Raw genomic sequence first — 21,662 nt, 5'->3', positions numbered from 1 at the left:
CTTCATGATCTTCAAGTTGTTCTTGGTAAGTCTTCTTGTTTGATCTTGATGTTTTCTTGTTTTTCATGTGCATTTTTGCATCCATAGAGTCTAAACATGAAAGATTTCTAAGTTTGGTGTCTTGCATGTTTTCTTTGCATATAAAAATTTTCAAAAATAAGTCTTGATGTTCATCATGACATTCAAAGTGTTCTTGGTGTTCATCTTGACATTCATAGCATTCTTGCATGCATTCATTGTTTTGATCCAAAATTTCCATGCATTGAGCATTTTTAGTGTTTTTCTCTCTCATCATAAAAATTCAAAAAAATAAAAAAAAATATCTTTCCCTCTTTTCTCTCAAAAATTCGAAAATTTGAGTTGACTTTTTCAAAACTTTTTAAAATCTAGTTGCTTTTATGAGTCAAATCAAATTTTCAATTTAAAAATCTTATCTTTTTCAAAATCTTTTTCAAAAATCAAATCTTTTTCATTTTTCTTAGTTATTTTCGAAAATTCTAAAAATATTTTTTAAAAATATTTTTCTTATTTTTATATCAAATTTTCGAAAATAACAATAACAATTAATGTTTTGATTCAAAAATTTCATGTTTGTTACTTACTTGTTAAGAAAGATTCAAACTTTAAGTTCTAGAATCATATCTTGTGATTTCTTGTGAATCAAGTCATTAATTGTGATTTTAAAAATCAAATCTTTTTCAAAACTAATTTCAATCATATATTTTCAAAAAAATTATCTTCTTATCTTCTTATCTTTTTCAAAATTGATTTTCAAAATTGTTTCAACTAACTAACTAACTTTTTGTTTGTTTCTTATCTTTTTCAAAACTACCTAACTAACTCTCTCTCTCTCTAATTTTCAAAAATATCTTCCCTCTTTTTCAAAATTTCTTTTTAATTAACTAATTATTTTATTTTTTTTATTTAAATTTTCGAAAAAAAAAACTACTAACCTTTTTCAAAAACTATTTTCGAAAATCACTAACTCTTTTTTAAAAATTATTTTCGAAAATTCTCTCCTCCTCTCATCTCCTTCTATTTATTTATTCATCTACTAACACTTCTCTTCATCTCACATCTCTGCTCCTATCATCACCTTTGTGTTTGGATTCTTCATTCTTCTTTACCCCTATTCCTTTTCTTCTTCTACTAATAATAAAGAACCTCTAGCTGTGACATAGAGGATTCCTCTTCTTTTCTTGTTCTCTTCTCTTTCTTATGAGCAGGAACAAGAAAAAAGGCATTCTTGTTGAAGCTGATCCAGAACCTGAAAGGACTCTGAAGAGAAAACTAAGAGAAGCTAAATTACAACAATCCAGAGACAACCTTATTGAAAATTTCGAACAAGTAAAGGAGATGGCAGCCGAACCCAACAACAATAATGCAAGGAGGATGCTTGGTGACTTTACTGCACCAAATTCCAATTTACATGGAAGAAGCATCTCCATTCCTGCTATTGGAGCAAACAATTTTGAGCTGAAACCTCAGCTAGTTTCTCTGATGCAGCAGAACTGCAAGTTTCATGGACTTCCATCTGAAGATCCTTTTCAGTTCTTAACTGAATTCTTGCATATCTGTGATACTGTTAAGACTAATGGAGTAGATCCTGAAGTCTACAGGCTCATGCTTTTCTCTTTTGCTGTAAGAGACAGAGCTAGAGTGTGGTTGGACTCTCAACCCAAAGACAGCCTGAACTCTTGGGATAAGCTGGTCACGGCTTTCTTAGCCAAGTTCTTTCCTCCTCAAAAGCTGAGCAAGCTTAGAGTGGAGGTTCAAACCTTCAGACAGAAAGAAGGTGAATCCCTCTATGAAGCTTGGAAAAGATACAAACAGCTCACTAAAAAGTGTCCTTCTGACATGCTTTCAGAATGGACCATCCTGGATATATTCTATGATGGTTTATCTGAGCTATCAAAGATGTCATTGGATACTTCTGCAGGTGGATCCATTCACCTAAAGAAAACGCCTGCAAAAGCTCAAGAACTCATTGACATGGTTGCTAATAACCAGTTCATGTACACTTCTGAGAGGAATCCTGTGAGTAATGGGACGCCTATGAAGAAGGGAGTTCTTGAAATTGATACTCTGAATGCCATATTGGCTCAGAACAAAATATTGACTCAGCAAGTCAATATGATTTCCCAGAGTCTGAATGGAATGCAAGCTGCATCCAACAGTACTCAAGAGGCATCTTCTGAAGAAGAAGCTTATGATCCTGAGAACCCTGCAATAGCAGAGGTAAATTACGTAGGTGAACCTTATGGAAACACCTATAATCCATCATGGAGAAATCATCCAAATCTCTCATGGAAGGATCAAAGGCCTCAACAAGGCTTTAATAATGGTGGAAGAAACAGGTTTAGCAATAGCAAGCCTTTTCCATCAACCACTCAGCAACAGACAGAGAACTCTGAACAAAGTACCTCTAATTTAGCAAACTTAGTCTCTGATCTATCCAAGGTCACTGTAAGTTTCATGAATGAAACAAGGTCTTCCATTAGAAATTTGGAAGCACAAGTGGGCCAGCTGAGTAAAAGGATCACTGAAATCCCTCCTAGTACTCTCCCAAGCAATACAGAAGAAAATCCAAAGAGAAAGTGCAAGGCCATTGATATTACCAAAATGGCCGAACCCAAAGAGGGAGAGGAGGACGTGAATCCCAGTGAGGAAGACCTCCGGGGACGTCCAGTGATCAATAAGGAGTTTCCCTCTGAGGAACCAAAGGAATCTGAGGCTCATCTAGAGACCATAGAGATTCCATTGAACCTCCTTATGCCCTTCATGAGCTCTGATGAGTATTCCTCTTCTGAAGAGAATGAGGATGTCACTGAAGAGCAAGCTGCCAAGTTCCTTGGTGCAATCATGAAGCTGAATGCCAAATTATTTGGCATTGAGACTTAGGAAGATGAACCTCCCTTGTTCACCAATGAACTAAGTGATCTGGATCAACTGACATTGCCTCAGAAGAAACAGGATCCTGGAAAGTTCTTAATACCTTGTACCATAGGCACCATGATCTTTAAGGCTTTGTGTGACCTTGGTTCAGGAATAAACCTCATGCCCCTCTCTGTAATAGAGAAACTGGGAATCTTTGGGGTGCAAGCCACTAAAATCTCATTAGAGATGGCAGACAATTCAAGAAAACAGGCTTATGAACAAGTAGAGGACGTGTTAGTAAAGGTTGAAGGCCTTTACATCCCTGCTGATTTCATAGTCCTAGATACTGGAAAGTATGAGGATGAATTCATCATCCTTGGAAGACCCTTCCAAGCCACAACAAGAGCTGTGATTGATGTGGACAGAGGAGAATTGATCATTCAAATAAATGAGGACAACCTTGTGTTTACAACTCAAGGATCTCTCTCTGCATTCATGGAGAGGAAGCATAAAAAGCTTCTCTTAAAGCAGAGTCAAATAAAGCCCCCACAGTCAAACTCTAAGTTTGGTGTTGGGAGGCCACAACCAAACTCTAAGTTTGGTGTCAAACCCCCATATCCAAACTCGAAGTTTGGTGTTGGGAGGTCTCAACAAAGCTCTGCACATCTGTGAGGCTCCATGAGAGCCCACTGTCAAGCTATTGACATTAAAGAAGCACTTGTTGGGAGGCAACCCAATTTTTATTTAATTATATTTTTATTAGTTATATGTCTTTATAGGTACATGATCATGTGGAGTCACAAAATAAATCAAAAAATTGAAAACGGAATCAAAAACAGCAGAAGAAAAATCACACCCTGGAGGAAGACCTTACTGGCATTTAAACGCCAGTAAGAAGCATGTTTTGGGCGTTCAACGCCAGAACAGAGCATGGTTCTGGCGCTGAACGCCAGAAATGGGCAGCATCTGGGCGTTTGAACGCCAGAAATGCACCCTGGAGAAGAGCTGGCGCTGAACGCCCAGAACAAGCATGGTTCTGGCGTTCAACGCCAGAAATAGGCTACAAATGGGCGTTCAACGCCCAGAACAAGCACCAATCTAGCGCTGAACGCCCAGAGTTGTGTGCAAGGGCATTTTACATGCCTAATGGGTGCAGGGATGTAAACCCTTGACACCTCAGGATCTGTTGACACCACAGGATCATCTCAGGATCTGTGAATCTCACAGGATCCCCACCCACCTCACCCTCTCTCTCTCCATTCATGATCATCCCTTCTGTTTTCCATTCACCACTCACATCCATACTCATATCCCTCCATCTCCTCCATATCTTCTTCTTCTTCTTCTATTCTTTCTTCTTTTGCTCGAGGGCGAGCAACATTCTAAGTTTGGTGTGGTAAAAGCATATAAGCTTTTTATTTTTCCATTACCATTGATGGCACCTAAGACCAGAGAAACCTCTAGAAAAGGGGAAGGGAAGACAAAAGCTTCCACCTCCGAGTCATGGGAGATGGAAAGATTCATCTCAAGGGTCTATAGCTCAGTGGTAGAACATGTGGCTGCAAATCAAGAGATCCCTGAGATACCTCAGGGGATGCACTTCCCTCCACATAAATATTGGGAGCAAATCAACACCTCCCTAGGAGAATTAAGTTCCAACATGGGACAATTAAGGGTGGAACATCAAGAGCACTCCATCATCCTTCATGAAAGTAGAGAAGATCAAAAAGTAATGAGGGAGGAGCAACAAAGACAAGGAAGAGACATAGAAGAGCTCAAGGACATCATTGGTTCCTCAAGAAGGAAACGCCACCATCACTAAGGTGGACTCACTCCTTGTTCTTACATTCTCTATTTTTCATTTTCTATGTTAAGTGCTTATCTATGTTTGTGTCTTATTACATGATCATTAGTATTTAGTAACTTTGTCTTAAAGTTATGAATGTCCTATGAATCCATCACCTCTCTTAAATGAAAAATGTTTTAATTCAAAAGAACAAGAAGTACATGAGTTTCAAATTTATCCTTGAACTTAGCTTAATTATGTTGATGTGGTGACAATGCTTCTTGTTTTCTGAATGAATGCTTGAACAGTGCATATGTCTTTTGAAGTTGTTGTTCATGAATGTTAAATATGTTGGCTCTTGAAAGAATGATGACAAGGAGACATGTTATTTGATAATCTGAAAAATCATAAAAATGATTCTTGAAGCAAGAAAAAGCAGCAAAGAACAAAGCTTGCAGAAAAAAAAATTAGGCGAAAAAAAAATATACAGAAAGAAAAAGAAAAGGCAAGCAGAAAAAGCCAAAAGCTCTTAAAACCAAGAGGCAAGAGCAAAAAGCCAATAACCCTTAAAACCAAAAGGCAAGGGCAAATAAAAAGGATCCCAAGGCTTTGAGCATCAGTGGATAGGAGGGCCTAAAGGAATAAAATCCTGGTCTAAGCGGCTAAACCAAGTTGTCCCTAACCATGTGCTTGTGGCGTGTAGGTGTCAAGTGAAAACTTGAGACTGAGCGGTTAAAGTCAAGGTCCAAAGCAAAAAAAAGAGTGTGCTTAAGAACCCTGGACACCTCTAATTGGGGACTTTAGCAAAGCTGAGTCACAATCTGAAAAGGTTCACCCAATTATGTGTCTGTGGCATTTATGTATCCGGTGGTAATACTGGAAAATAAAGTGCTTAGGGCCACGGCCAAGACTCATAAAATAGTTGTGTTCAAGAATCATCATACTGAACTAGGAGAATCAATAACACTATCTGAACTCTGAGTTCCTATAGATGCCAATCATTCTGAACTTCAATGGATAAAGTGAGATGCCAAAACTATTCAAGAGGCAAAAAGCTACAAGTCCCGCTCATCTGATTGGAGCTATGTTTCATTGATAGTTTGGAATTTATAGTATATTCTCTTCTTTTTATCCTATTTGATTTTTAGTTGCTTGGGGACAAGCAACAATTTAAGTTTGGTGTTGTGATGAGCAGATAATTTATACGCTTTTTGGCATTATTTTTAGTATGTTTTTAGTAGAATCTAGTTACTTTTAGGGATGTTTTCATTAGTTTTTATGTTAAATTCACATTTCTGGACTTTACTATGAGTTTGTGTGTTTTTCTGTGATTTTAGGTATTTTCTGGCTAAAATTGAGGGACTTGAGCAAAAATCAGATTCAGAGGTTGAAGAAGGACTGCTGATGCTGTTAGATTCTGACCTCCCTGCACTCAAAATGGATTTTCTAGAGCTACAGAACTCAATATATAATAGTCCATACTTTGCCCAAGTTTAGACGACGCAAACTGGCGTTCAACGCCAGCTCTCTGCCTAATTCTGGCGTCCAGCGCCAGAAACAAGTTGCAACGCCCAAAATGGCACAAAAGCTGGTGTTCAACTCCAAGAATGACCTCTCCACGTATAGACTTCAAGCTCAGCCCAAGCACACACCAAGTGGGCCCCGGAAGTGGATTTATGCATCAATTACTTACTCCTGTAAACCCTAGTGACTAGTTTATTATAAATAGAACCTTTTATCATTGTATTCAGAGTTTTGGTTACTCCGGTTCCCCTCTGGGGCCGAGACCAATGAACTCCATTATCACTTATGTATTTTCAAACGGTAGAGTTTCTACACTCCATAGATTAAGGTGTGGAGCTCTGCTGTTCCTCAAAGATTAATTCAAAGTACTACTGTTTTCTATTCAATTCATCTTATTCCGCTTCTAAGATATTCATTCGCACTTCAACCTGAATGTGATGAACGTGACAATCATCATCATTCCCTATGACGCGTGCCTGACAACCACTTCCGTTCTACATTAGATTGAATGAGTATCTCTTAGATCTCTTAATCAGAATCTTCGTGGTATAAGCTAGATTGATGGCGGCATTCATGAGAGTCCGGAAAGTCTAAACCTTGTTCGTGGTATTCCGAGTAGGACTCTGGGATTGAATGACTGTGACGAACTTCAAACTCGCAAGTGCTGGGCGTAGTGACAGACGCAAAAGGATAGTAAATTCTATTCTAGTATGATAGAGAACCTCGAAGATGATTAGCCATGCAGTGACAGCGCATCGAACCATTTTCACAGAGAGGAATAGGATGCAACCATCGACAAGGGTGATGCCTCCAGACGATTAGTCGTGCTGTGACAGAGCATTTGGACCATTTTCCCGAGAGGATTGAAAGTAGCCATTGGCACCGGTGACATCCTTACAAAAAGCCAGCCATAAAAAGGAGTAAGACTGATTGGATGAAGACAGCAGGAAAGCAGAGGTTCAGAGGAACGAAAGCATCTCTATGCGCTTATCTGAAATTCTCACCAATGATTTACATAAGTATTTCTATCCCTATTATATTATCCCTTTTCGAAAACTCCATAATTATTTTATATCCGCCTGACTGAGATTTACAAGGTGACCATAGCTTGCTTCATACCAACAATCTCCGTGGGATCGACCCTTACTCACGTAAGGTTTATTACTTGGACGACCCAGTGCACTTGCTGGTTAGTTGTATCGAAGTTGTGACAAATTATGAATTGAGATTAGAGCACCAAGCCTTTGGAGCCATTACCAGAGATCACAATTTCGTGCACCATGCACCTATGGAAAATTTTATATCATTTTAAAGCTCCGGATGTTAGCTTTCCAACGCAACTAGAACCGCATCATTTGGACCTCTGTAGCTCAAGTCATGATCGATTAAGTGCGAAGAGGTCGAGCTTGACAGCTTTGCGATTCCTTCATTTCTTTATGAGTTCTCCATTTCTACATGCTTTTTCTTCATTTCCTCAATCCAATCTTTGCCTCCTAAATCTGAAATCACTTAACAAACATATCAAGGCATCTAATTGAATCAATGTGAATTAAATTTAGCTATTTTAAGACCCAAAAAGCATGTTTTCACTCTTAAGCATAATTAAAGGAGAATTTACAAAACCATGCTATTTCATTGGGTAAATGGGGGAAAAGTTGACAAAATCCTCTAAATTCAACACAAGATAAACCCTGAAAATGGGGTTTACCAACCTCCCCACACTTAAACCATAGCATGTCCTCATGCTAAACCAAGAAGGATAAGAGAAGGGGTATGGATATTTATTCAATGCAAATAACCTAAATGCATCTTTCTATATGAATGCAACTAAATGCAAAATGATTCTACCTACTTGGTTAAAAATAAATCAATCCTCCAAGAGCATGTATGAACGGGTAGGGCTAAGGTCATATGACGATTCATGAATCCTACCAATTCAAGTATAAAAATGAAGTTCAAGTAGACTTGCAAGAAGAACACTCATGAAAGTTGGGAATCAAGGAATTGAGCATCGAACCCTCACCGGAAGTGTTTGCACTCTAGTCGCTCAAGTGTATAGGGTCGATTCTCTCAATTCTCTCCTAATCATGCTTTCCAAGATTTATTTTTCATCTAACAATCAACATTTATTTTATGAATGCATACAACTATCATGAGGACTTTTCATAGGTTGTAATGGGGTTAGGGTCAAGGTAGGATGCATATTTGGTCAAGTGGACTTGAAATTTGAATCTTTGATTACCTTAAACTTCTCACCTAACCTATATAGCAATCTATACAATTCTAAACAAACCTAACTACCCATTCTTCACTTTTTCACATACTCATGCATTTTTTTCCTTGATCACAACACATATGCATTGATTATTATTGAGCTTCACTTGGAGCATTTTGTCCCCTTTTTATTACTTTTCTTTTCTTTTTCTTTTTCTTCTCTTTCTATTTTTTTTCTTTTTTCTTTTGATATCTACATATATTTTTTTCTTTTTATTTTCTCATTTTTTTTGGCAATAAAGTATATACAAAAGTATCAATTCATATGGTTTTACATTTAATTAACACATGAGCATGTACCCAATTTCCAATATTACCAACAACAATACAATACACCCTTTTATCCCAACCAATGTCCCAAGTTTTCCCACACTTGAATGATACACACTCACGCTAGCCTAAGCTAATCAAAGATCCAAATTAAGGACATTTATTATTTTTCGCTTTAAGGCTTGTAATGTGCTAAATTAAAGAACAAAGTGGGTTAATCGTAGGCTCAAAGTCGGCTAACAACGGTAGGTAAAAGGTAAAGCTATTTGGGTAAGTGAGCTAATCGAAATGATGGTCTCAATCATATAAGAAGTGCATGAATACAAGGAATAATGGACATAGAGAATCAAACAAATCAAAGATTACAATCATAGAAAGAGAATAATGCACACAAGAAGGAAAATAAGTGGTTATAAGATGTAACCACACCATTAGGCTCAAAACTCACAAGCTTGTGTTCTTAGCTCAAAAACCATGTTTCAAAATAAATTCTTTCAAGCAAGTTCAACAAAAAAATTTTCAAATTGGTAGGGTGCCCTAAAACAATTTTCTTGGAAAAGAAATCATCACCCTAACCAAGTAATCCTAGCATAAAAAGAAAGTGGTAAAAATATGTACAAATTCTAACTAACATGCAACCTATCATGCAATGCAATAACTAACATAACAAAGAAAACTAAGAATTGGTGTTGAAAGGAAATTGTTACCCATTGAGATCAGTCGGACGAACTCCCCACACTTGAAGATTGCACCGTCCTCGGTGCATGCAAAGAAGAGCAAGGTGGACGGGTTGAAACAATTGATGAGCTTTCTTCAAAAGATTGCGCGGATGACTTGTTTGTTGCCCCATTTAAAGCTTATACTTTTCCTCTTGGTGGCCAACCTAAAAGGAAAGAAAAAGAAAGAAAATCAAGCCTATAGCAAAGATATCAAAGGAAATAGAACATAGGCGGGGGCTAATGCCAAATAAACGTATGGTTTCTACTACATGTTAGCTACGCATGTAAGTGAGAGAGCAATATAGGCAAAGGGAATATCAATTAATACTTGATGCAGGAGTAAAGTCAAAGCATAAAGAGCACTCAAAAGCATCAAGTTCGAACAAGGAAGAGTGGGTCATGAAAAACAACATGAGTTCATATCAATTCACAAGGGATACGAGGGTCATAAAAGAGGAAGCATTGATTTAAAAGTTTCATCACCCAAAAATATCAAACAAGTCAAGGGGCACCAAAATAATGCAAGAAATTCTCAACAATTGAGTAAGAGAATTCAACACCATTATTAAAGTAAGAAACTCGAAAAAAATAAAGTAAAAACAGGCTATAAAAACAAAATGAAAATGCAAAGAATAAAAGTATGCGAATGCGTAGGACAAAAGAAAATGGAAGATGAGAAAAAAAACTCTTTTTTTTAACCGATGCGGACGCGTCATGCACGCTTACGTGCCGATGCACAGTTTGGCCGAGGGGCGCGTACGCGCCAGGTGCGCGCACGCGTGGGTGAGGTTAGGCGCAGGGCACAGTGTCAGCCCAAAGTTGGCCCAACTCTGTGAAAAATGTACAAGGAGGGCAGGTGGCACTATCGACGTGTGCGCGTACAGCGTGCGTATGCGTGCATTGCGCAATTAGAATCAAGGACGAGTACGCGCCATGTGCGCGTACGCACGGGTTGGTTTGTGCCTTAGGCCCAATGTTCACACAGTGCAGGCCTAACTCTCGGGTTTTTGGCTGGGGGTAGAATTTTTGCATCCACGCTTACGCGCCATGTACGCGTGCGCATGGATGGTCGAAAATGCTTGGGTCACGCGTACGCACCAAGTGCGCGCATGCGTGGGTTGTGCTCTTTTTTCAAAATTTTTCCAAGTTCTTGCACCAAACCAAGCCTTCCAAACCTCCGAACAGCTACCAAAATACCCTAAAACCTTATTTAACATATTATACTACCAAATATACTCAAGTAACTAAACTAAACATGAAATCAAATTAAGTTTTATCAACATTTACAAAAGAAAAAAATGAAAAGATTTTACCATGGTGGGGTGTCTCCCACCTAGCACTTTTGTTTATTGTCCTTAAGTTGGACTTATGGGGAGCTCCTCATCAAGGTGGCTTGTGCTTGAAGCTATCTTTGAACATCCACCAATGCTTGAATCTCCAATAAACTCCATTCTTCAAATTTAATATCTTCAAGCCTTGATGGAGTTCCGCACAAGCTATGAGCTCCCAAAGTTGATCCTCATTTATTCCCGGATCCCATATCTTGTTTCCACACCCATCTTGAAGTTGACTCTCATTGATCCATGTGGGTGGTAGGCATGATGAATTCTCAATGAAGTGACCAAACATTCTCCTAGACCCAAGAAATCTAGTTCTACACCAAACCTTTCAATGCCAACCACTAACCATCTCCCTCTTGTTCTTAAAACCATATATATTTCTAAGTTGACCATCCATCTTAATCAAGCCATATTCAAGGGGGATAATAAAGCTTAAGTATAAGGAATTTACCCATTTGAATGAAAGAATGGATGGTGATGGCTTGGGAGAGGTATCTCCAATATCCTCACAAACTCTACCCCCTTGTGGTCTTCCTTGGCAATCTCCACCTCTTCATAAACTTCCTCAATTTCAATCCTTTGTTCATCAATTTCATCTAACTCTTCTCCATCACTCAAATCATAAACGAGAGGTTGAGAGAAATCCACCTCCACATTTCTTTCTATCTCATTGGGAGAAGGTTCTTCAAGTTCAAAGGATTCACCACCAAGAGGATTGGATGCATGATCTTCATCACCAAGGGAACTCAATCCTTGCTTCATTCCTTCCAAGTCTTCATTCAAAAAGTGTTTTGGAGGTTGTGCACTCTCCTCCTCAACATCCAATTCAATTGCCTTGGAGAGGTTCTCTTCAACTCTAGGTTCCCAAGGAGGTTCCGCATCTCCCAAGTCTTCAACCACTTCTTCCTTTTCTTCAATGATCATAGGCTCCTCCAATTGTTCTAACACAAAGTGGCATCCCTCATCACCCACCGGAGTTTCCAATCTCTCCTTTATGCTATGCTCTTCAACTAATTCTCCACATGTGACCATGGGAGTGCTTTGAGTGCTCAAGCATTGGGAGGCTAAAGTGCTTACTACCTTGGTCAAGGTAGCTGATGAGCGGATAATTTATACGCTTTTTGACATTGTTTTTAGTATGTTTTTAGTAGGATCTAGTTACTTTTAGGGATGTTTTCATTAGTTTTTATGTTAAATTCACATTTCTGAACTTTACTATGAGTTTGTGTGTTTTTCTATGATTTCAGGTAATTTCTGGCTGAAATTGAGGGACTTGAGCAGAAATCAGATTCAGAGGTTGAAGAAGGACTGCTGATGCTGTTGGATTCTGACCTCCCTGCACTCAAAATGGATTTTCTGGAGCTACAGAACTCGAAATGGCACGCTTTCAATTGCGTTGGAAAGTAGACATCCAGTGCTTTCCATCAATATATAATAGTCCATACTTTAGCCAAGAATAGATGACGTAAACTGGCATTCAACGCCAGCTTTCTACCCAAATCTGGCGTCCAGCGCCAGAAAAAGAGCCAAAACCAGAGTTGAACGCCCAAACTGGCACAAAAGCTGGCGTTCAACTCCAAGAAGGACCTCTACACGTGCAACACTCACGCCCAGCCCAAGCACACACCAAGTGGGCCCCGGAAGTGGATCTATGCATCAATTACTTACTCATGTAAACCCTAGTAGCTAGTTTATTATAAATAGGACCTTTTACTATTGTATTAGACATCTTTTGATCATCTTAGGATCTTAGGATCATCTTTGAACGCATTGTTCTTAGACCATGGGGGCTGGCCACACGGCCATGCCTGGACCTTCACTTATGTATTTTCATACGGTAGAGTTTCTACACTCCATAGATTAAGGTGTGGAGCTCTGCTGTTCCTCAAAGATTAATGCAAAGTACTACTGTTTTCTATTCAATTCATCCTATTTCGCTTCTAAGATATCCATTCGCACCCAAGAACATGATGAAGGTGATGATTATGTGTGACGCTCATCACCATTCTCCCCTATGAACACGTGCCTGACAAACACTTCCGTTCTACATGAAATAAGCTAGAATGAATATCTCTTAGATCTCTTAATCAGAAACTTCGTGGAGTACGCTAGAATGATGGCGGCATTCAAGAGAATCTGGAAAGTCTAAACCTTGTCTGTGGTATTCCGAGTAGGATTCAATGATTGAATAACTGTGACGAGCTTCAAACTCGCGAGTGCTGGGCGTTAGTGACAGACGCAAAAGGAGGGTGAATCCTATTCCAGCATGATCGAGAACCGACAGATGATTAGCCGTGCTGTGACAGAGCATGTGAGCATATTTTTCACTGAGAGGAGGGGATGTAGCCACTGACAACGGTGATGCCCTTGCATAAAGCCATCCATGGAAAGGAGTAAGACTGATTGGATGAAGATAGCAGGAAAGCAGAGGTTCAGAGGAACGAAAAGCATCTCCATTCGCTTATCTGAAATTCCTACCAATGATTTACATAAGTACATCTATCCCTATTCTATTATTTATTATTCGAAAACATCATTATCAATTTATATCTGCCTGATTGAGATTTGCAAGGTAACCATAGCTTGCTTCATACCAACAATCTCTGTGGGATTCGACCCTTACTCACGTAAGGTATTACTTGGACGACCCAGTGCACTTGCTGGTTAGTTGTATCGAAGTTGTGAACCATGGTATTGGCACCATGTTCTTGGCGCCACTGCCAGGGAAAGAAAGAGCCATGAATTTTACATAATTAAAGTGTAATCACGATTACGCGTACCAAGTTGCTCACATTGCCAGGGATTGTTTGAGTCATGAGTCATGTCATAAGTTTGGTGTCATTTGCATGTGCATCTTGCATTTTTCGAAAATTTCATGCATTCATAGTGTTCTTCATGATCTTCAAGTTGTTCTTGGTAAGTCTTCTTGTTTGATCTTGATGATTTTTTATTTTGTGTTGTATGGTGTTTTTCATATGCATTCTTGAATTCTTAGTGCGTAAGCATTAAAGAATTCTAAGTTTGGTGTCTTGCATGTTTTCTTTGCATTAAAAATTTTTCAAAATTGTGTCTATGATGTTCATCTTAACATTCAAAGTGTTCTTGGTGTTCATCTTGACATTCATAGCATTCTTTCATGCATTCATTGTTTTGATCCATAACTTTCATGCATTGCATCATTTTTCCTATTTTCCTCTCTCATCATAAAAATTCAAAAAAAAAACAAAAAATATCTTTCCCTTTTTCTCTCATCAAATTCGAAAATTTGAGTTGACTTTTTCAAAAATTTTAAAATCAAGTTGTTTCTCATGAGTCAAATCAAATTTTCAATTTGAAAATCTTATCTTTTTCAAAATCTTTTTTCAAAAATCAAATCTTTTTCAAAAATTCTTAGTTATTTTCGAAAATTCCAAAAATATTTTTCTTATTTTTATATCAAATTTTTTAAAATAACATAATCAATTAATGTTTTGATTCAAAAATTTGAAGTTTGTTACTTGCTTGTTAAGAAAGATTCAAACTTTAAGTTCTAGAATCATATCTTGTGATTTCTTATGAATCAAGTCATTAATTAAGATTTTAAAAATCAAATCTTTTTCAAAACTAATTTCTAAAATATCTTCTTATCTTACCTTTTTCAAAAAGTTGGTTTCAAAATATCTTTTCTAACCTCCTAACTTCTTATCTTTTCAAAATTTGTTTCAACTAACTAACTAACTTTTTGTTTGTTTCTTAACTTTTTCAAAACTACCTAACTAACTCTCTCTCTCTCTCTAATTTTCGAAAATATCTTCCCTCTTTTTCAAAAATTTCTTTTTAATTAACTAATTATTTTTATTTTTGATTTTGAAAATTTTCGAAAAATAATAACATTTTTCAAAAACCATTTTCGAAAATCACTAACCCTTTTTCAAAAATTATTTTCGAAAATTCTCCCTCTCCCATATTATTCTATTTATTTATTCATCTACTAACATCTCATCTCACATCTCAACCCTCCTCACAGTTGTGTTTCTTCCATTATATTACATTCTTTGTCTCCCCCTCTTCTTCTACTCACACATGGACCTCTATACTGTGGTATAAAGGATCCATATTATTATTATTTTTTTTCTGTGCCATCTTCTTTGTCATATGAGCAGGAGCAAGGACAAGAATATTCTTGTTGAAGCAGATCCAGAACCTGAAAGGACTCTGAAGAGAAAATTAAGAGAAGCTAAATTACAACAATCCAGAGATAACCTTTCAGAAATTTTCGAACAGGAAGAGGAGATGGCAACCGAAAATAATAATAATGTAAGGAAGATGCTTGGTGACTTTACTGCACCTAATTCCAATTTACATGGAAGAAGCATCTCCATTCCTGCCATTGGAGCAAACAACTTTGAGCTGAAACCTCAATTAGTTTCTCTGATGCAGCAGAACTGCAAGTTTCATGGACTTCCATCTGAAGATCCTTTTCAATTCTTAACTGAATTCTTGCAGATATGTGATACTGTTAAGACTAATGAAGTAGATCCTGAAGTCTACAGGCTCATGCTTTTCCCTTTTGCTGTAAGAGACAGAGCTAGATTATGGTTGGATTCTCAACCCAAAGACAGCCTGAACTCTTGGGACAAGCTGGTCACGGCTTTCTTAGCCAAGTACTTTCCTCCTCAAAAGCTGAGCAAGCTTAGAGCTGATGTTCAAACCTTCATACAGAAAGAAGGTGAATCCTTCTATGAAGCTTGGGAAAGATACAAACAGTTGACCAAAAAGTGTCCTTCTGACATGCTTTCAGAATGGACCATCCTGGATATATTCTATGATGGTTTATCTGAGCTATCAAAGATGTCACTGGACACTTCTGCAGGTGGATCCATTCACCTAAAGAAAACGCCTGCAGAAGCTCAAGAACTCATTGACATGGTTGCTAATAACCAGTTCATGTACACTTCTGAAAGGAATCCTGTGAGTAATGGGACGCCTATGAAGAAGGGAGTTCTTGAAGTTGATACTCTGAATGCCATATTGGCTCAGAATAAAATATTGACTCAGCAAGTCAACATGATCTCTCAGAGTCTGCATGGAATGCAAGCTGTATCCAACAGTACTCAAGAGGCTTCTTATGAAGAAGAAGCTTATGATCCTGAGAACCCTGCAATAGCAGAGGTAAATTACATGGGTGAACCTTATGGAAACACCTATAACTCATCATGGAGAAATCATCCAAATTTCTCATGGAAGGATCAAAAGCCTCAGCAAGGCTTTAATAATGGTGGAAGAAACAGGTTTAGCAATAGCAAGCCTTTTCCATCATCCACTCAGCAACAGACAGAGAACTCTGAACAAAATACTTCCAATTTGGCAAACTTAGTCTCTGATCTGTCTAAGGCCACTGTAAGTTTCATGATTGAAACAAGATCTTCCATTAGAAATCTGGAAGCACAAGTGGGCCAGCTGAGTAAAAGGATCACTGAAATCCCTCCTAGTACTCTCCCAAGCAATACAGAAGAAAATCCAAAAGGAGAGTGCAAGGCCATTGACATAAGCACCATAGCCGAACCTGTGAGGAGAGGGGAGGACGTGAATCCCAAGGAGGAAGACCTCCTGGGACGTCCAGTGATCAATAAGGAGCTTCCCTCTGAGGAACCAAAGGACTCTGAGGCTCATCTAGAGACCATAGAGATTCCATTGAACCTCCTTATGCCCTTCATGAGCTTTGATGAGTATTCCTCTTCTGAAGAGAATGAGGATGTTACTGAAGAGCAAACTGCCAAGTTTCTTAGTGCAATCATGAAGCTGAATGCCAAATTATTTGGCATTGATACTTGGGAAGTTGAACTTCCCTTGTTCATCAATGAACTAAGTGATCTGGATCAACTGACATTGCCTCAGAAGAGACACTGAGACAGGATCCTGGAAAGTTCATAATACCCTGTACCATAGGCACCATGATCTTTAAGGCTCTGTGTGACCTTGGTTCAGGAATAAACCTCATGCCCCTCTCTGTAATAGAGAAACTAGGAATCTATGGGGTGCAAGCTGCTAAAATCTCATTAGAGATAGCAGACAATTCAAGAAAACAGGCATATGGACAAGTAGAGGACGTATTAGTAAAGGTTGAAGGCCTTTACATCCCTGCTGATTTCATAGTCCTGGATACTGGAAAGGAAGAGGAATCCATCATCCTAGGAAGACCTTTCCTGGCCACAGCAAGAGCTGTGATTGATGTTGACAGAGGTGAAATAGTCCTTCAATGGAATGAGGACTCCCTTGTGTTTAAAACTCAAGGATCTCCCTCTGCAACCATGGAGAGGAAGCAGAAAAAGCTTCTCTCAAAGCAGAGTCAACCAGAGCCCCCACAATCAAACTCTAAGTTTGGTGTTGGGAGGCCACAACCAAACTCTAAGTTTGGTGTTGAACTCCCATATCCAAACTCTAAGTTTGGTGTTGGAGAGTCTCAACAAAGCTCTGCACATCTGTGAGGCTCCATGAGAGCCCACTGTCAAGCTATTGACATTAAAGAAGCGCTTGTTGGGAGGCAACCCAATGTTTATTTATCTAACTATATTTTTCTTAGTTATATGTCTTTGTAGGTTCATGATCATGTGGAGTCACAAAATAAATATAAAATTTGAAAACAGAATAAAAAACAGCAGAAGAAAAATCACACCCTGGAAGAGCATCTGTCTGGCGTTCAGCGCCAGAACAGAGCATGGTTCTAGCGCTGAACGCCCAAAATGGGCAGCTTCTGGGCGCTGAACGCCAGAACAGACATGGTTCTGGCCTTCAACACCAGAAATGGCACACAAATGGGCGTTGAACGCCCAAAATGGCCACCAACCTGGCGCTGAACGCCCAGAGTTGTGTGCAAGGGCATTTTACATGCCTAAATTGGTGCAGGGATGTAAATGCCTTGACACCTCAGGATCTGTGGACCCCACAGGATCATCTCAGGATCTGTGGACCCCACAGGATCCCCACCTACCTCATCATCTCTCTTTCCATTCATGATCATCCCTTCTGTTTTCCATTGACCACTCACATCCATACACCCACTACCTTCAAAATTCAACATCTCTCTCCCACCCAATCTCACCCATATGGCCGAATACACACTCCCACCCATCTCCTCCATATCTTCTTCTTATTCTTCTATTCCTTCTTCTTTTTCTCGAGGGCGAGCAACATTCTAAGTTTGGTGTGGTAAAAGCATAGCTTTTTTGTTTTTTTCCATAACCATTGAGGGCACCTAAGGCCAGAGAAACCTCTAGAAAGAAGAAAGGGAAGACAAAAGCTTCCATCAAGGGTCTATAGCTCAGTGGTAGAACATTTGACTGCAAATCAAGAGATCCCTGAGATACCTCAGGGGATACATTTTCTTCCACACAATTATTGGAAGCAACTAAGGGTGGAACATCAAGAGCACTCCATCATCCTTCATGAAATAAGAGAAGATCAAAAAGCAATGAGAGAGGAGCAACAAAGACAAGGAAGAGACATAGAAGAGCTCAAGGACATCATTGGTTCCTCAAGAAGGAAACGCCACCATCACTAAGGTGGATTCATTCCTTGTTCTTGCTTTCTCTATTTTTCGTTTTCTATATTATGTGCTTATCTATGTTTGTGTCTTCATTACATGATCATTAGTAGTAGTAACTATGTCTTAAAGTTATGAATGTCCTATGAATCCATCACCTCTCTTAAATGAAAAATGTTTTAAATCAAAAGAACAAGAAGTACATGAGTTTCGAATTTATCCTTGAACTTAGTTTAATTATATTGATGTGGTGACAATGCTTCTTGTTTTCTGAATGAATGCTTGAACAGTGCATATGTCTTTTGAAGTTGTTGTTTAAGAATGTTAAATATGTTGGCTCTTGAAAGAATGATGACTAGGAGACATGTTATTTGATAATCTGAAAAATCATAAAAATGATTCTTGAAGCAAAAAAAAGCAGCAAAGAACAAAGCTTGCAGAAAAAAAAATAGGCGAAAAAAAAATAGAAAAAAAAAAGAAAAAGAAAAAGCAAGCAGAAAAAGCCAATAACCCTTAAAACCAAAAGGCAAGGGCAAATAAAAAGGATCCCAAGGCTTTGAGCATCAGTGGATAGGAGGGCCTAAAGGAATAAAATCCTGGCCTAAGCGGCTAAATCAAGCTGTCCCTAACCATGTGCTTGTGGCGTGAAGGTGTCAAGTGAAAACTTGAGACTGAGCGGTTAAAGTCAAGGTCCAAATCAAAAAAAGAGTGTGCTTAAGAACCCTGGACACCTCTAATTGGGAACTTTAGCAAAGCTGAGTCACAATCTGAAAAGGTTCACCCAATTATGTGTCTGTGGCATTTATGTATCCGGTGGTAATACTGGAAAATAGAGTGCTTAGGGCCACGGCCAAGACTCATAAAGAAGCTGTGTTCAAGAATCATCATACTGAACTAGGAGAATCAATAACACTATCTGAACTCTGAGTTCCTATAGATGCCAATCATTCTGAACCTCAATAGATAGAGTGAGATGCCAAAACTATTCAAGTGGCAAAAAGCTATAAGTCCCGCTCATTTGATTGGAGCTATGTTTCATTGATAGTTTGAAATTTATAGTATATTCTCTTCTTTTTATCCTATTTGATTTTCAGTTGCTTGGGGACAAGCAACAATTTAAGTTTGGTGTTGTGATGAGCGGATAATTTATACGCTTTTTGACATTGTTTTTAGTATGTTTTTAGTAGGATCTAGTTACTTTTAGGGATGTTTTCATTAGTTTTTATGTTAAATTCACATTTCTGGACTTTACTATGAGTTTGTGTGTTTTTCTGTGATTTCAGGTAATTTCTGGTTGAAATTGAGGGACTTGAGCAGAAATCAGATTCAGAGGTTGAAGAAGGACTGCTGATGCTGTTGGATTCTGACCTCCCTGCACTCAAAATGAATTTTCTGGAGCTACAGAACTCGAAATGGCGCTCTTTTAATTGCGTTGGAAAGTAGACATCCAGGGCTTTCCAGAAATATATAATAGTCTATACTTTGGCCAAGAATAGATGACGTAAACCGGCGTTCAACGCCAGCTTTCTACCCAAATCTGGCATCCAGCGCCAGAAAAGGAGCCAAAACCAGAGTTGAATGCCCAAACTAGCACAAAAGCTGGCGTTCAACTCCAAGAAGGACCTCTACATGTGCAACACTCAAGCCCAGCCCAAGCACACACCAAGTGGGCCCCAGAAGTGGATCTATGCATCAATTACTTACTCATGTAAACCCTAGTAGCTAGTTTATTATAAATAGGACCTTTTACTATTGTATTAGACATCTTTTGATCATCTTAGGATCTTAGGATCATCTTTGAACGCATTGTTCTTAGACCATGGGGGCTGGCTACACGGCCATGCCTGGACCTTCACTTATGTATTTTCATACGGTAGAGTTTCTACACTCCATAGATTAAGGTGTGGAGCTCTGCTGTTCCTCAAAGATTAATGCAAAGTACTATTGTTTTCTATTCAATTCATCTTATTTCGCTTCTAAGATATCCATTCGCACCCAAGAACGTGATGAAGGTGATGATTATGTGTGACGCTCATCACCATTCTCCCCTATGAACACGTGCCTGACAAACACTTCCGTTCTACATGAAATAAGCTAGAATGAATATCTCTTAGATCTCTTAATTAGAATCTTCGTGGCGTACGCTAGAATGATGGTGGCATTCAAGAGAATCCGGAAAGTCTAAACCTTGTCTGTGGTATTCCGAGTAGGATTCAATGATTGAATGACTGTGACGAGCTTCAAACTCGCGAGTGCTGGACGTTAGTGACAGACGCAAAAGGAGGGTGAATCCTATTCCAGCATGATCGAGAACCGACAGATGATTAGCCGTGCTGTGACAGAGCATGTGAGCATATTTTTCACTGAGAGGAGGGGATGTAGCCACTGACAACGGTGATGCCCTTGCATAAAGCCAGCCATGGAAAGGAGTAAGACTGATTGGATGAAGATAGCAGGAAAGCAGAGGTTCAGAGGAACGAAAAGCATCTCCATTCGCTTATCTGAAATTCCTACCAATGATTTACATAAGTACCTCTATCCCTATTCTATTATTTATTATTCGAAAACATCATTATCAATTTATATCTGCCTGACTGAGATTTGCAAGGTAACCATAGCTTGCTTCATACCAACAATCTCCGTGGGATTCGACCCTTACTCACGTAAGGTATTACTTGGACGACCCAGTGCACTTGCTGGTTAGTTGTATCGAAGTTGTGAACCATGGTATTGGCACCATGTTCTTGGCGCCACTGCCAGGGAAAGAAAGAGCCATGAATTTTACATAATTAAAGTGTAATCACGATTACGCGTACCAAGTTGCTCACATTGCCAGGGATTGTTTGAGCCTGGACATCACAATTTCGTGCACCAGTAGCCACAAATTCTAGCGTCTCCCTTTGCATTTCTCCTTACTACCTTGGTCATTTTAGTTGTATGAACACACTTGTCACTTTTAATTTCCTTTAATGCAATTTTGATATTTATGTTTCTTTGATGTTCATTTGAGTTGTTATTTTCAATTCATGCAATTGGTAATTATAGGATTTATTTTTATTGTAATTTATGACATATTTCCTTTTATGCATGTTAGGTGTTTGATAAAATGTCTCTTATAGTTTTTGTCTAATTTTTCACACTCTTGTCTTGGAATTGGATAATGAGGTGATCTTGAGTCATAGATGTCCATTCGATATTGTGCTTAGGATTGTTAGTTGGTTTGGTTTTCACTAACGGTAGTCTTTCACTAAGTTAAGTAGTGATTTGATTAGGACTTGTGGATTGAGATCAATTATGCCCTTTTGACTTATTCTCGATGTTAGGATAGACTAATTGAGATTAATTCTTAG

At 38.6% G+C, this 21,662-nt stretch overlaps 1 non-coding gene across 1 annotated transcript; it reads right to left on the bottom strand.

The window, feature by feature from the left end:
* Positions 1-15,458: 15,458 nt before the first annotated feature.
* LOC112726026 (small nucleolar RNA R71) lies at positions 15,459-15,566 on the bottom strand. The gene has a single exon (XR_003165098.1). It is a non-coding gene; the product is annotated as a small nucleolar RNA R71 (small nucleolar RNA).
* Positions 15,567-21,662: the final 6,096 nt, after the last annotated feature.

The sequence above is a fragment of the Arachis hypogaea genome, chromosome 11 (genome assembly GCF_003086295.3).
Source record: "Arachis hypogaea cultivar Tifrunner chromosome 11, arahy.Tifrunner.gnm2.J5K5, whole genome shotgun sequence".
In the NCBI taxonomy this organism is placed as follows: Eukaryota; Viridiplantae; Streptophyta; class Magnoliopsida; order Fabales; family Fabaceae; genus Arachis; species Arachis hypogaea.
Note: the sequence above shows the minus strand (reverse complement) of the source record. Positions and strands in the feature narration are given on the sequence as shown.